General features: G+C 40.6%; 1 protein-coding gene across 3 annotated transcripts in view; it reads right to left on the bottom strand.

Moving 5' to 3' along the window:
- STXBP6 (syntaxin binding protein 6) overlaps positions 1-8694 on the bottom strand; it is a 102222-nt gene extending 93528 nt beyond the window's left edge. The window contains exon 1 of one of the 3 annotated variants that reach the window (XM_051791348.1): positions 8193-8694. The gene's annotated coding sequence lies outside the window, so the exon portion shown is untranslated. The remainder of the gene's footprint in view (positions 1-8192) is intronic. The other 2 variants (XM_051791347.1, XM_051791346.1) reach the window with 2 other exon arrangements.
- Positions 8695-13626: the final 4932 nt, after the last annotated feature.

Raw genomic sequence — 13626 nt, 5'->3', positions numbered from 1 at the left:
CAAGCTATTTCAGCATCTTGACTATACCCTGCCTCACAAGCTTCCATAGGGGACAAATTTGAAATAAACAAATGACTGATATTACTGGAGAATTCCCAGTTTTTCTTACACAAATATCCAGAAAACCAAGTCAGCTCCCTAATAAACTAGTTGCAAGAAACAGAAAGCAGAGTTGTAAACATGTTCTTACTATCTCCCTAATAGGAGTGCGGAAGGACAACAGGAAGAAGCCTTGTCTCAGCCCAGACCTGCCCACTTTCACAAGTAAGCAGTCGTTTCTATAAGAACGAAAAGATTTATAGTAACTAGAAACAGGGTTAGACTCATAGATATCTGGAACCACCACAAGCACTTCTACTCTCACTTCAAAACATTACTGTCTCTTTCACGAGAACAATCATCCAAAAACAAAAAACCAGTTTAAGGCAGTGTTGTTGATATGATATAACTAAATCCACTGGGGGAGGGAGGGTGTATGTACACGCATTATATGTAAATTATATACACATATATGTTTTTCTTTCATGGAATAAAGTAAATAGAATCAAGACATTTCTTAGCTGGCAGATGTTATCTTTAAAGTTGTTTTTTTTTAGTAGATTAAAATGTATAATTTTTATTAAAAAAAAATAAATTAAAAGTTACCAAAGTCTAAAATATTTTAATAGCCTACTTTTTGTTCCCTAAAATGAAACATTGTCTAACAACTGAATAGAACTTTAAACTAGTTTTTTATGTAATTCTTCTGAGGATCTGAAGGTGCCCTTTACATAGCTCGCATCTACTAGATTCTTTAATCAAGGTATACACATATTGGTTTCTTAATCCTTTAGGGGCTGGTATATTATCCTTTGGTCAGATAAGTGCTCTGAGTTAAATCATTGGACACATGGGATTTATCTTTATTTTAAGATGTTAAATGTCATATTTGAGATTCTATCACACCATTAAATTAAGTTACAGGTCCTAACTTCATCCTGAGGAATTTCAGAGATAATCAATAACCTTACCTTCACAAAGCTTTCTCAAGAGACATCCTCTGGGCTGAGGACAAGAACCATCCACAACACAGTATCACCCTGATAAATTGGGGCATGCAAGGACAGTCATGTGCCATGATGAGCTGTAACCCAACAGACATAGCCTGCTTCAGCTAACACGGTACAGTCACAAAATTGTATTGCCTTACTCTCAACTCACATAAAAGCTATTTCTGTTCATGCTTTTTAATACTGCCTACTGAAGTAATGTCATTACTATTTTGTGAAACTATAATGCTGCAATTTATGCCTTCAGGGCTTCAAACTCCTTCCTCTGACTAGACAGGAAACATGGACATCTCAGGTCACGGGATAATCATGTACCTAAAGTAGATAGTGTTGACTCACAAGAGTCAATGCAAGGATTGACATAAAAGACTAGAATTTTAAACCCAGACTGAATCACAAATGCAATCTGTGTCTAAACTGCAGGTTAATTAACAATTTTGCAAGATACAACCAATCACCTAAGAAAAATCCTTAATCTTAGATTTGGGTATTTCAAGAATAGATTATGTACTGTAACTATGATCTTAGTATCTAAGAAACATGTCACTTAAGTCCCACAGTTACATATTAAATAAATGTTTGAAGCCTAACTAAATGCATAGGATATAGAAAAAGAAAGCAACGCCATGGGATAAAGCATGTCTAGTTGCTCTGTTCAAGTCTCAGTGAAGTCAACTACAGCCTTTAGTTTCCACTGGAGTTAAATAAAGTCTGAAACTTCAAAACGCACACTTAAATCACGAATTTCTGTACGTGTATTTCAGGTCCTGGTAAATTGAAAGCAATCCAAATACCCTAACTTAGAGCAACCTCATTCTGATATCATAGCCAAACTAGTTTGTCATCCAGAAAAAAATATTTAAAACATTCACTCTTGCTTACGTTTTTCAAATATAGATCATACTACATTAGCAGCGATGTAAGAAGCATCCAGCACTTCATATGCCGTTGAATCACTTTGCTTCTCTGATAGTCACTTCTGAACAGCTGCAAATGTGTACAGGCTACAGTAAAATTGATGTTTTCAAAATTTAAATGAACAACTGACACATTATTTCAATTCTCTTAAGTTGTGAGTTTTACTAAAATTAGTCAAGAATAATCGTTGCCCAAAGAACACACTGAAAGTGAACTTCCATACTGATCAAGACAGAAATAAACACCTTGGGCACAATATAAGATGGTTCTGAAAAGGTTCCTATTTATAAAGGTTCAAAAAAACATAAGTTAGGAAAACTTCAGTTCTAGTAGCAAACTCAGTTCTATTTGTTAATGCCTCTCTGACCTCACTCAGCTGTCTCCCTACAAAACAAAGTCTCCTTTCTTTGATATCCCCTCATAACTAGTGAGCCTCTATTTACAAGCAGCAATTTCCTTTCTACATCTCCCAAAACAAATTATTGAATACCCTGTGTGGGAATGGACCCTCGAGGATCAGAGTCAACCTCCTGGTCCTGCACAGACAACCCCAAGAATCACACCATCTGCCCAAGAGCACTGTCCAAAACAAGCTAATCTTAACTCAGCTTTTTTTCTAAATAAAATGATGTGATATAATTGAAAAAAAAGGCTTCCAGAGATCCCATCCAACCTCAATTGTTCTATGATTCTGTGTTCTTCTTGGTTTTTTTGTATTTCAAAGTCAGACTGCTTTGTTCAGGCAAACACTTCAGCGTACAGATTTTAAAATTACAAAACTAATTTATGAATTTTGAGTTTCAACACCTACCTTTAAATCTGTCCTTAAGAGACTAAGGGCAGCTGAACACAAATTCTTTTGTTGGTCCTTCCCTATGGAAAAATACCAGACACTTTTTTGTCTCTTTGCATCTTGTAACTTTCATTCAATGAAAAAAAGTGTCAAAGGCCACAGGTACAGAGCCCACCTGCAGTGGATGCCTATCAGGATGGAATTGATGGCCACAAGGAAGTCAGAAAGAAGCCCCTTTGCATTGCCAGGCATGAGCAAAGCACATCTCCTCTGAGCATCCATCCCTTCTCCACTGTATGTTGCCTGAAAGACTAAGGTCCCAACATGGAATCCTACAGAATAATAAGTGTATGCTATTGGAGGGTAGAGTTGATTGTTAACCTATATTGAACAAATTCCCACTCCACAAAATTCTTTGCCATATTTATATTAAAGTCATAAAGGTGCTAACAGACTAGTCACTGACCTCTGAGCATATCAGAGCATTTGAACACTTTATTACACTGTCAGAAGACTGCCATAAAAGCTCAAGAAAATAAAAGAACTAACAGGAACTCACTCTAACAGTGTAATTTTAATCTGTCAATAACTGATCATATTCTTTGTTTCTATATATGATTAACGATGTTGAACAGAGCACTGTGTCCCTTTAAGTGAATACAGAAAGCTGATATGCTGAGATAATCGCCTACAAAGGCAAACAATTCAAGAGGAAGCTTGTGAACATCCCACTACTTCTATTAATTACCAAGAGGGAGTTTCCAAGTGTGGATTGCATACGGCCAATTGTTTACTCTTCCCCTCCTCTTAAATACACTAGCAAATGGAAAGGTAGAAACAAAACTGAATTACTTTTCAATTTTGCAACTGAAAAATAATGAAAAAAACCAGTATGTAAACTTAGGGAATTACTGTTTTGGTTCTGTAAGCAAGTAATTGCAAGATACAGAAGCCAAGACACAGAGGACAGAACTGCTTCTGAAAAGGAGACCCAAACCCAAAATGAACCAATAACAAACTTGTTGGCCAGCCCAATTACCAAGAAAAAACTGTAAGTATTTTTTTTTTTTGCAGATGAATTGCAGGCAAACACCAAATTTTATCAAAGTGACATTTCCAATTTTACCTTATGGTGATGCTTCAAGCAAAAGGAATTGTTTCTGCAGCAGTAGAACTTTATTAATAATTTAACCGTGTTTTTTTTGGTTCAGCTTAACTGAAGTAGTAGATGAACTTCTTATACTGAAATCTAATCCAAAACAAGTTTATTATTTATTAGTGATACAGGTTTAATTGAACTGGTTTATGCACAGACAAGAAAAACTCAACCTATCCAGAAACCTGCTTTGCAAAGTCTCTCCATTCTAAGTGTTTCATACATATATATGTAATTTTGGGGTTTCCCTATTATTAACAGATCTGGCTATAACTACATTATGTGTTTTATGCTACTTAGAAACTTCACATATATAAAAAACACACGCAAGCTCTAAGAAGAGATAATGAAGTGAAAACACCAGAAGTTTATTTAAAGGGCAAGAAAAAAGAAGTTCAGCTTTCAGTGCTGGACTTTAATTCATATCAGTTAATCACAGTAAAACTTCTAATAACTCACGTTCAGAGCCACTGGTAAGAATTCTGCATCACTGAGTAATCTTAAACACTCCCAATGCTCCTGTTTTATTAAGGAAATCAAAATGTTACAGAACAGAAATGTCTAGATTTTTTCCCCTGGGCTAGTGACATTGCATTACCACTATCTACACGTGAAAGTCTGAGGCTGACAACATTAAACACACACATATATATAAACCAAGGTCTTCCAAACAACAGAAATCCAATACAAGTGCTATCTTGTAAAGAACACAGCTCACCCTTTCAGGAACATTATGGCCCAAACTGCTCCCAGACCTTCAGCATGGCAGGAATCTTTTCCCAACACTATATGCCAAGAAAAATTATGAAAGGGAAAGTACACTATCCCATTTGCAAAGGAATTGCTATCTTTTATACTTACAACAAAGAAGCCCCACAGCATTGTCTGTGTCAAAGACCTCAGCAGAGGACGTCTGCCTAAGCCTAAGACAGAACAAAAGGCAGCTTAACGTTCAACTATGAGCTCTAGAGCACCACAATGAACAACATATGTCAAAAGCCAACTGAGTCTCCAACGAATGTATACTGGAAAAAGAAAACAGACTACCAGAAATAGATTTTTCGGATGGAGAGAGGGTAATGGCAGTTTTGAAAGAGTTTGAATACAATTATTTTGTTAAATGGCCTGGTCTCTTTTTGGTCCTCAGTTATCCAGTGAATACATTTTATGAGTTTATTTCTGCTACATATAACCTCAAAAATCCATTTGCCTCCTGAGAAACCATCATTCATTTCGGTGCTAGCAGATTACCTAGAGGAGCTATAAAAAAGCAGTAAGAGGCAATGTCCTTCTTCCCACTCCCCTAAAACCAGCCAAAAACATCACAGCCTAAATGTTCCTTGACATTATTTGGGCAGGAAAACCAATAGTCCCTTCTCTTGTAAACATATTTTTTGGTCTGAATTATTGCTACTATTTTGCTCTCCTTTTCTCCAAGTTTAAGAAATTTGTTGGGGATTAAAAAAAAAAAAAGGTGTAGTAGTTCCATATTAAAGATCTGTATAACCAAGGAATGCTACACAAGAAGCAACCAGAAACAATCAGGTACTGTTTGTCAGTACTGATAAGATACTAGATGAACCCTAGTTTGAATGTCCTGACTCAAAACAACAAGAAGTAGACAACCCTAAAGCCTAAATTTAAACATGCTTCTATACAGTTAGCACTGCCTGCTGCAGTCATATGCAAAAGTATATTAATGAATACACTGGCATATCTGGCTACTACACAAATTAATGCCAAGGTTTTTTAGTTCATCCATTTTTCAAATCCCCAACATCGCTAGAGACCACCAATCAAAGACTAGGCAAACTGAGTGTTCTCTTGAAGGACTTGACTTGTCTCTGTACACATTTTAGCTATAACATTCCTGTCTGATTAAAAACAGAAGACATGTTTGTCTTACCATTATGTTATCCAAATACAGGCTTCCAAAACTGTGATTAAAACACTTTTCTACAACCTTGGTAACATTAGCTTACCAGCTATTCACTGGAAACAGACATTAAATTACAAAGGAACAAATGTACTATTATTTAGACAGCATGCCTCCCCCCAGAACGGACTAACTGTTACTATTTTCCAGTTGGCATTTCACAGAATTTTATTCATAATCAAATAGAAGATGTCTCATCCCATATAGTTTTCTAAGCAGCATTTTTTAAAAAAGGTATTTTTAAATTCTCTAAAACATACACTTTAATCTAGTAACAACAATACAAGCACAAAAAGTATCTATTGATGAATCTATCTTGAGAAGTGAACTTCTAGTATTAGTAGCCTGAAGCAAAGAAAAATATATTCAACCTAAAGGTAAAAAGGAAAATCTTCATACTGAGGATTCTATAAATAGCATATGCCCCACATGCACACAAGAGTGAGATGATCTGAACATCAATACATCTGGAAGAAAAAAATATAAAATACTTCTCCCTTGGGCCTTCTATAGCACATATTACTATATTATCATCTCACTTCCCTGATTCTAGATGTTCAAATCCAGACCATGCCTAGAGACACAGTCAGAAACTTGGAGATAAATGAAATGGAGAGGAGCAATCAACATGTAGAAGTAAAGAGCAAACTCAGTCTCCACAGCAAACACTCTTACTCAGGTATAAAGCACCCCCTACTTTCCACAGTACAATTCTTCCTAGGCTATTTTCCCCCCTGAAAATTCCTTCACCTTGGGAATCTACCTCAAAATGTCACAGTAGTTTTTACTTTCATTGTTTTCCCTTAGTGTATCTTTAAAGGTGCCATCCAACTTTTAAGGTATATTCTCATAAAAAAACCAACAGTATACAGAAGGGAAATTAGTGTGGCATGACTACACCATAACTGCATTCCCCCAGGCAGAAAGATGCTAAAACCTTTCACTGAAAGCAAATTTTTCAAGAAATTTATCAAGCAGACTAGCATCAACCCCACAGGGGATCATTCTTCCTAGGGGCAAGAAGTTGTAAATTTATATTCACAGAAGGTGAGGGGAAAAAAAATCCCAGTTCACCATCATGATTACTTGCACTCAAACTACCATAAGTATCTCTTCTGTGTTTATTACTTAAAAAAAAAAACAAAACTACCATGTTTGGAGTTCTTAGGGCCTTATTAAAAGAACTTACTACCATTACAGAAAAAAACCAGAGTTAAAGGGTGCTTGGAAACTACAGCATTGATTAGATGTCATAATCAAAAGAGAAACAAGATACCTTATTGCCATCTTCCAGTATTTCAGGATGGAAAAAGATAAGGCCCTGTCTGCCTCAGTAACATTAGGCAGAGTTCCCAGATGATCCCCATCACATGAGCAACAATTCTTAAAACTCTTAAGAGAGGTGTCATGGTCTGTGAAGCCTGTTCAAGCAATGAAAAGCAGTAACACTAGCTCTGACTCACTAATGGAAAACACTCAAGTTGAAGATCTCCTAAAAGACAGCTTATATTTAGAAAAAGATAGAGAGGTTTGCAAACTGATGAAATTCCTAAAACTTAAGCTCCTCTGCTTGACAGGGGGCACAATATGATGAAAAAAACCCCACATTTCTCTAAATAATGGTAACTATTTCCTTGAACTTCAGACTTCAGCATCAGCACAACACAAATGGATAAAGACGACAGCTATTGTAGGTTTTACTTTTCCATTAGCAAAGCTGGTTCCAACAGAAGGCGGGGATGGTGGCAGTGGCCGTTTCACTGCACTGTCAAGGTTACTCCTGAAACATCGTGTTGGAAGGGGACCCGTAGAGCCGCTTAACGTTTGCTGGCCGGTTCTGTGCTGCTCTTCCCCACTCGCCCAGCGGCTCCCGGCAACGCGGACTGTGGGGCCGGCGTACAAGCAAATCCTGCTGCCGGGGGGGCTGCAGGGCCGAGACACCCCGCCGCTCCGCTCCCACCGCTCCGACGGCGCGGGCAGGGGCTGCGCTGCCGGACACACCGCCCGCCCCGGCCGAGCTCCGCAGCTCCGGCGGCGGCCGCCCCCGCCCGCGGCACGGGAACAGCGCCTCGCCCCGAGGGTGCAGAGCTGCCTCGGCCCGGCACCCCTAGGGCGCCCAGGCGCTCCCGGCTCCGGGTCGGGGCAGAGGACGCCACCGCGGAGTTAATCGTTAACTCGCTGCCCCGCTCCTGGGAGAGCTCCTCCCGCGGGCGCCGTGGCAGCCGGCAGCGCCAACGCGGCGGGCGCGGCGCGGCTCCGAAGGAACCGGTGGGCACGCCGCCCTCGCCCACCCCACGGCCACCGCGACCCGCAGCAAGCGACTGCCGCCCTCACACCCACCTTTCTGCAGGCTCCGCTTGGCTCCTCTCCCTCTTCTCGCCGCAGTGCCGCGGGTGGTGCGCGGGGACCCGCGCGGAGCAAAGCTCCGTGCGCTCCTCTGTTCTGTGCTGCCCCGCCGTGCCCAGCCCCGCCGTGCCGAGCCCCGCGGCCGCGGCAGCCGCGCTGCCAGCGCCGAGGCGGGCCCACGTGCGCCGGCTGCGCCAATCGGGGCCGCCCGCGGGCCGCCCCCCGCCCCCGCCGCCACCGTCCCGGGCCGCCCGCGAACCGGCGGCGCGGCGGGGCGGGTGGGGTAGGTGAGAAGCTGCAGCAGCAGTAGCGGCGGCGGCAGCGCGGGCAGGAAGCTGGTTTGGGAGGCAGGAGGAAATAAGCGCGTTGACACGGAGTTTGGGATTGCTGAAGGGAGGGAACAAGCAAACCCCAAACGCTGCCGATCGCGAGCTGCGCGCTGTTTCCGCGGGGCCGCCGCGGAGCCGGGCTGGCGGCGGCGGCAGCACGGGAGCGGCCGGCGCGCGCCCTCCGCCGCCGCGGCCGAAGGGAGGCCGGCCAGAGCCCCTGGAGAGGGCGGAGGCGCCCGGAGCTTGAGTCTAGAGTTTAGACGGGCAAACCTCCAAAATTAATGCATAAAGCGTCCTTGTAGGTGTCTCACGAGTTTTGCAGCGCGAAACGTGCTGAGAACAGAAACACGTTCACACTTTGGCACAGAAAGCCCGCGGGGCAGGAGTCGGGTTTTGATCTTCCTCGTGGCCCGCGGGTAAAGCACCACCAACGCACGGAGAGCCTGGGATCGGCCAGGTGTGGGATGCCTGCTCGATCCCCCAGTGAACTCCCTAAAAGGCATTACCTTCTGTTAAAAGCTTCAGGCTTCGAATAAATGACAGTGGGCTGTTACTCCACACCCGGAGGGTAAGACTGGAAACAAGTACTGCTACTGTACTTTCTACATTGGGTATCAGTGAGGTGTCCAGATCCTGGGCCACATTGCTGGATTTGCTTTGTATTCACTGTGCCAGTGCTGGGAATGTAATGCTTGGAAACAATAAGTTAGTTAGTGAGAAAATAAACATTCCTAACATAGCAAAATATGTTTGTGCTTTATTTTACAATGTTTAATTTGTAACACTGAGTTTTTGTATGATTGTCAACATGAAATGTAGTTGGTACGATTTCCGTTGGTTGATGAAAACGTAAGCTGATTGTTTGCTTGGGGTGTGTGTGTTTTGATTCTGTGATTTAATCTAATGTTTTTGATGTTACATAGCGGCAGTTCACTACAACCTCAGTTTTTCAAACCATTACACTCAGTTGTATTGCTGCTCCTTTAGATCTATCTTAGAAAGCTCTGAGATCCATTTAATGACTCATATTAATTTCAATAAATTTTGCATGGATATCATGGAAACAGGCCAATCTAGTTTTGTTGTAGGGCACAGCCTCCCAGAAATGCCTTCCCATCATATATATAAAGAAGTTCAACCCCCAGTGGCCCTCAGTTGTCCCTGTATATTAAAACAAATTTTTCAAATCAAAGCAACTTTTTTGTGTAAATCTAGTTGCCAATGGAGTTTGATGTCTCCAGCATCCATGGACTTCAGGCCAGATGTACAGCCATGAACACAAAACAGGGAGAACAGGCCACAGTTATGAAAGGCAAAATTGGAAAGAAGGTTACTCTTTTCTTTTTCTGATGATTCTGAGCATTGAGACCTTCAAAGAGTTCATCATGACGGTTTTTAGAAAGATAAACTATGGAACATCCAGATACGTGATCCATTTTTATCTACCTTCTAAATACCAAACCTTTTAAAATGTCATTTTCTAATTTTTCTGCAGCCATACAGACTAGTAACGCTGAAGTTGCAATGGTTATTTAATTGCCTGATTCCGGAAACCAAGGAAAGAAAAGCTGGATATACATTTAGGAACACTTAATAATGACACTTTTCAGCTCTTCAGCCTCTCAACCCTTTTCCCTTCTCTTTCTCATGTGGTTTGATAGGCTTTGGGGTGGGGTTTTTTGGGGCATTCTTTCTTTTTGTTAATTTGTTTTTTCTTTTGTTTTGGTTTTTTTTGTTGTTTTTTTTTTCTCCTTGCAGGTTCTCACAATGTATGTAATACATAGGCAGTGTGTTTTAGATAAGAGTAGAGTTTGAAGTCCAGCTTTTATTTTTGCAGATACTCAAACCTTTCAAATGTGTCTCATTTTTGCTTCCATCATCTTTTGAACTGATAGTATTTAACTTTGGTAACTGGATTGTTGCTACTAGAAATGCTAAGTTGTATTGGTGGGCTTGAGTTTGTATTTAAGCATATAGCCTGTCATTTCTAATGACATGTAGTGTTCTTGTAAAATGTCTTTTTTAATGTCCTTGGGCTTGTCAGGCTGAGTGGCATGCTTGTTCCAGGCCACTGTTCTCCTCCTACAACTGGATAAATTTATTAGTTAGACAGACTTAGCACACCAAAACTGTCCAGCAGACTTCAGCCTTCATGCCAAATGGGTCTAGGAAAGCAAGTGGATTTACACCTGGAAGTAGCCCTAAACAACACAAAAAAGATCTGTCAGTCAGCTAAAGGGGTTCAGTTAATTGAATAAATTTGAAAGGTTAATGCCCACAGCAGTATGCCAAACTTCTTCACAGAGCTTACCATCTTCATAGTAGAACAGGACATGTGTTTGTGTCTCTCCTGCCCCAGTTCATAGTCTATTATCTCAATACAAACAAACCTCACCTCTAACCTACATGTTCCTTGCAGCAATCTCTGGCCAGGAGGCAGAGCTTTAACCGGTGAAGTGATATTGTCTTAAACCATTTTAAATAATTGCACCAAAGCACATCTCTGAGAACATGGTGTTTGCAGGAGTGAGACCTGAGAAACAAACTGAGCTTGCCTGTATGTCCTGTAATGTGGGATCAGGAGGGAGGTCTGGATTCAGAGGGGTTCACTTGCCATCAATTCCACCAGAACAGAGGTCAAATAGAGATACTGCTGGTTATCTGGGTCTAAAACTGAGCATTCAAAAGCAAAACTTACTCTTTGCTCCAGGAACACATGAGGCTGTGAAAATGACTTGTGTGCAAGATACTTAAAATTACATTTAGATAATAAACTGCTCCTGAGAAATGTGACCTCAGATTTTAGGCTTAAGTAATGTCATGCAGGCCTAGAGAGCAGGAAGTCTGACTATTATAGTTATGCAGCTGAACTGCCAGAATGTCACTGATAAACAACTTGTTAAGGGATTAATGAGCTGGATGTCTACAGTCCCTCACAGCACTAACAGTGCAGGACACCTAAAGTATTATATAGGGAATAATTTTTAAACATAATATATAAAGACATGTAGCATAAACTGAATGTGCAAGGCTAATGACAAGCCCTGGAATTCATGCTTAGTGCATATCTAAAGTCATTAAGCAATTTAAGTGCTTTACAGTTGTAAGACAGAGATAATGACTTGTAAGAAAGTGCATGATACAAAGCATAGAGAGGGGTGCTATGTCCTGGACTTTTGGATTTCTCAGTCTACAGTGCTATAGGAGCCAAAACTGTGTTCTGATGTCATCTGCATATGCTACTCCTCTAGGTAATTATTCTAGCCCTCAGATTATAAAACCCCTCATGGCAAATCCACCAAGTCTGTGATTAAAAGTAAGGGGAGTCAGTGGACTGGGTGGGTGGCGGGGGCAGTCTCTAGAGCAGCCAGTATTCCTGTTGCCTAATGGGAAAGCAGCCAGTCTTGAAGAGTCAAAAGGTGGGCTCTGTGGAGAGTTGATGGCAGGCAGGGTAAGACCTTGTGCAACATAGGTAATAGTAGAAACTACTCATCTCTGACAAATGCATGTATACTACAGAATTACAGCATGTCCCCAGTGTGTCATCTGAAGAACCATAACTCTGATTTTTCTTTTTGTTCAGAATCAAATAAACAGTATCACTTTTTCAAATAATGAAAGAATGCATCCATAGGTACAAAGGTAAATGGACAGATTTGCATGTGTATTTTTGTAAAATGTACAAATAAATTTTTAACATAAAAGTATACTTCCCATCATCCTTGCTGAGTTCTATTTTGTTCTGGAAGTCCTCAGTATTAGCAAATGTTGCTTAACAAAAAGAAATTTGGTACAACCTGGTCCACAGAATTAGTATGATTTACTAATGTTTGCAAGAAAAGCATTATGTATCTATGCACTGCAAAATTGGTGTCTATATTTATAGATAGAGACTTTTTGGTGATAGTAAGGTCATTTAACAAATTGCTTCCACCCATTTCTTACCTATGGAGGGAGGATTCAAAAATTCTGCACTTCTTTCAGCAGCAGAAAGTATTGGTAGGTAGCAATGGAGGCATTTCTTCTCTCTTATCTTTGGGACTTTTCCTTTCCCACATAAAAAAAGACACCTCTCCCCACCTCCCCCTCCACTCCAAATACCTTCTTGAAAGTGTTCCTTCTATGCAGCTGAAAAAACAACCAAAAGGATTGAGCCTGGAAAGCAAACCAGACTGAGCAAAAAAAACCTGATAGAAAACAGCGTGGATATGGCATATTCCACAGCAGGATCTATAGGAAACGTAAAGCAAAGCAGGTATTTCATTGTGGGCCTCTCATCTTACAGCACCTTAAAACAAGAGCAGAAAGTTTCAATACTTAAAAATATCAGTAAAAGTCCAGTATGTGGAGGATGCTGTTTTACAGTCGAAAGATGGCTTTATCTTTCTTTAAGACAGACAAAATGAAGCACCACGAAAAGCTAAATAATACTTCACCATAATTTTTCTATTCACTCTGTCTCTTCACTGATATTTTCTTATTCATTTCTTGTTTACATTAAAAGCAGTGTCTCTAACTGCAAACTCAGGTCTCCTCTGAGCTTGCCAATTGAAGATTAAAATGTTTCATTATGTATGAGCACTGCCCAAAAGAAATAACCCTTAATTCAAATCTAATTACAATAATATCAAGATATGTAGAGACACAAATAGATATATGTGTGTATCTATGTGTGGAAAATCCAAATCCCTGATTACGGGGATAGATTAGAACTGTCCTACTTCCTACAGTGAAGATACTGGAGCTTGTCACAGAACATGCATGGACCAGTTTAAAAATAACTATGTTAGAAAGAGATAAAGAATGATCTTCATTGACCAGTGATATCTCAGAAAGTTTGTAGACACACAGCAAGGCTGAGAAGGGGAGGTGGGGGCACAAGTGAGCCTCAGAGATCTTGGAAATGTTTGTGATATTTTCCTAATTTTTTGGAAAAGATGCACTTTTCTGAAAAGACATACAGTGGGTCAGGTAGCAGTGGAAGCTTCAAAAGGGTTTGATTAGTGCATGCTTATAGGACTTGGAAGTCCCTATTATTTTATTAGATCTGGTTGGCCTAGTCAATAATTACATGTTTCTTTTGAACAGCAGATAAAAAT

The sequence above is a fragment of the Manacus candei genome, unplaced genomic scaffold, assembly GCF_025592945.1.
Source record: "Manacus candei isolate 608988 ecotype Guabito, Panama unplaced genomic scaffold, ASM2559294v1 h1tg000033l, whole genome shotgun sequence".
NCBI lineage: Eukaryota > Metazoa > Chordata > Aves > Passeriformes > Pipridae > Manacus > Manacus candei.
This window is presented reverse-complemented; position numbering and strand designations above follow the sequence as displayed.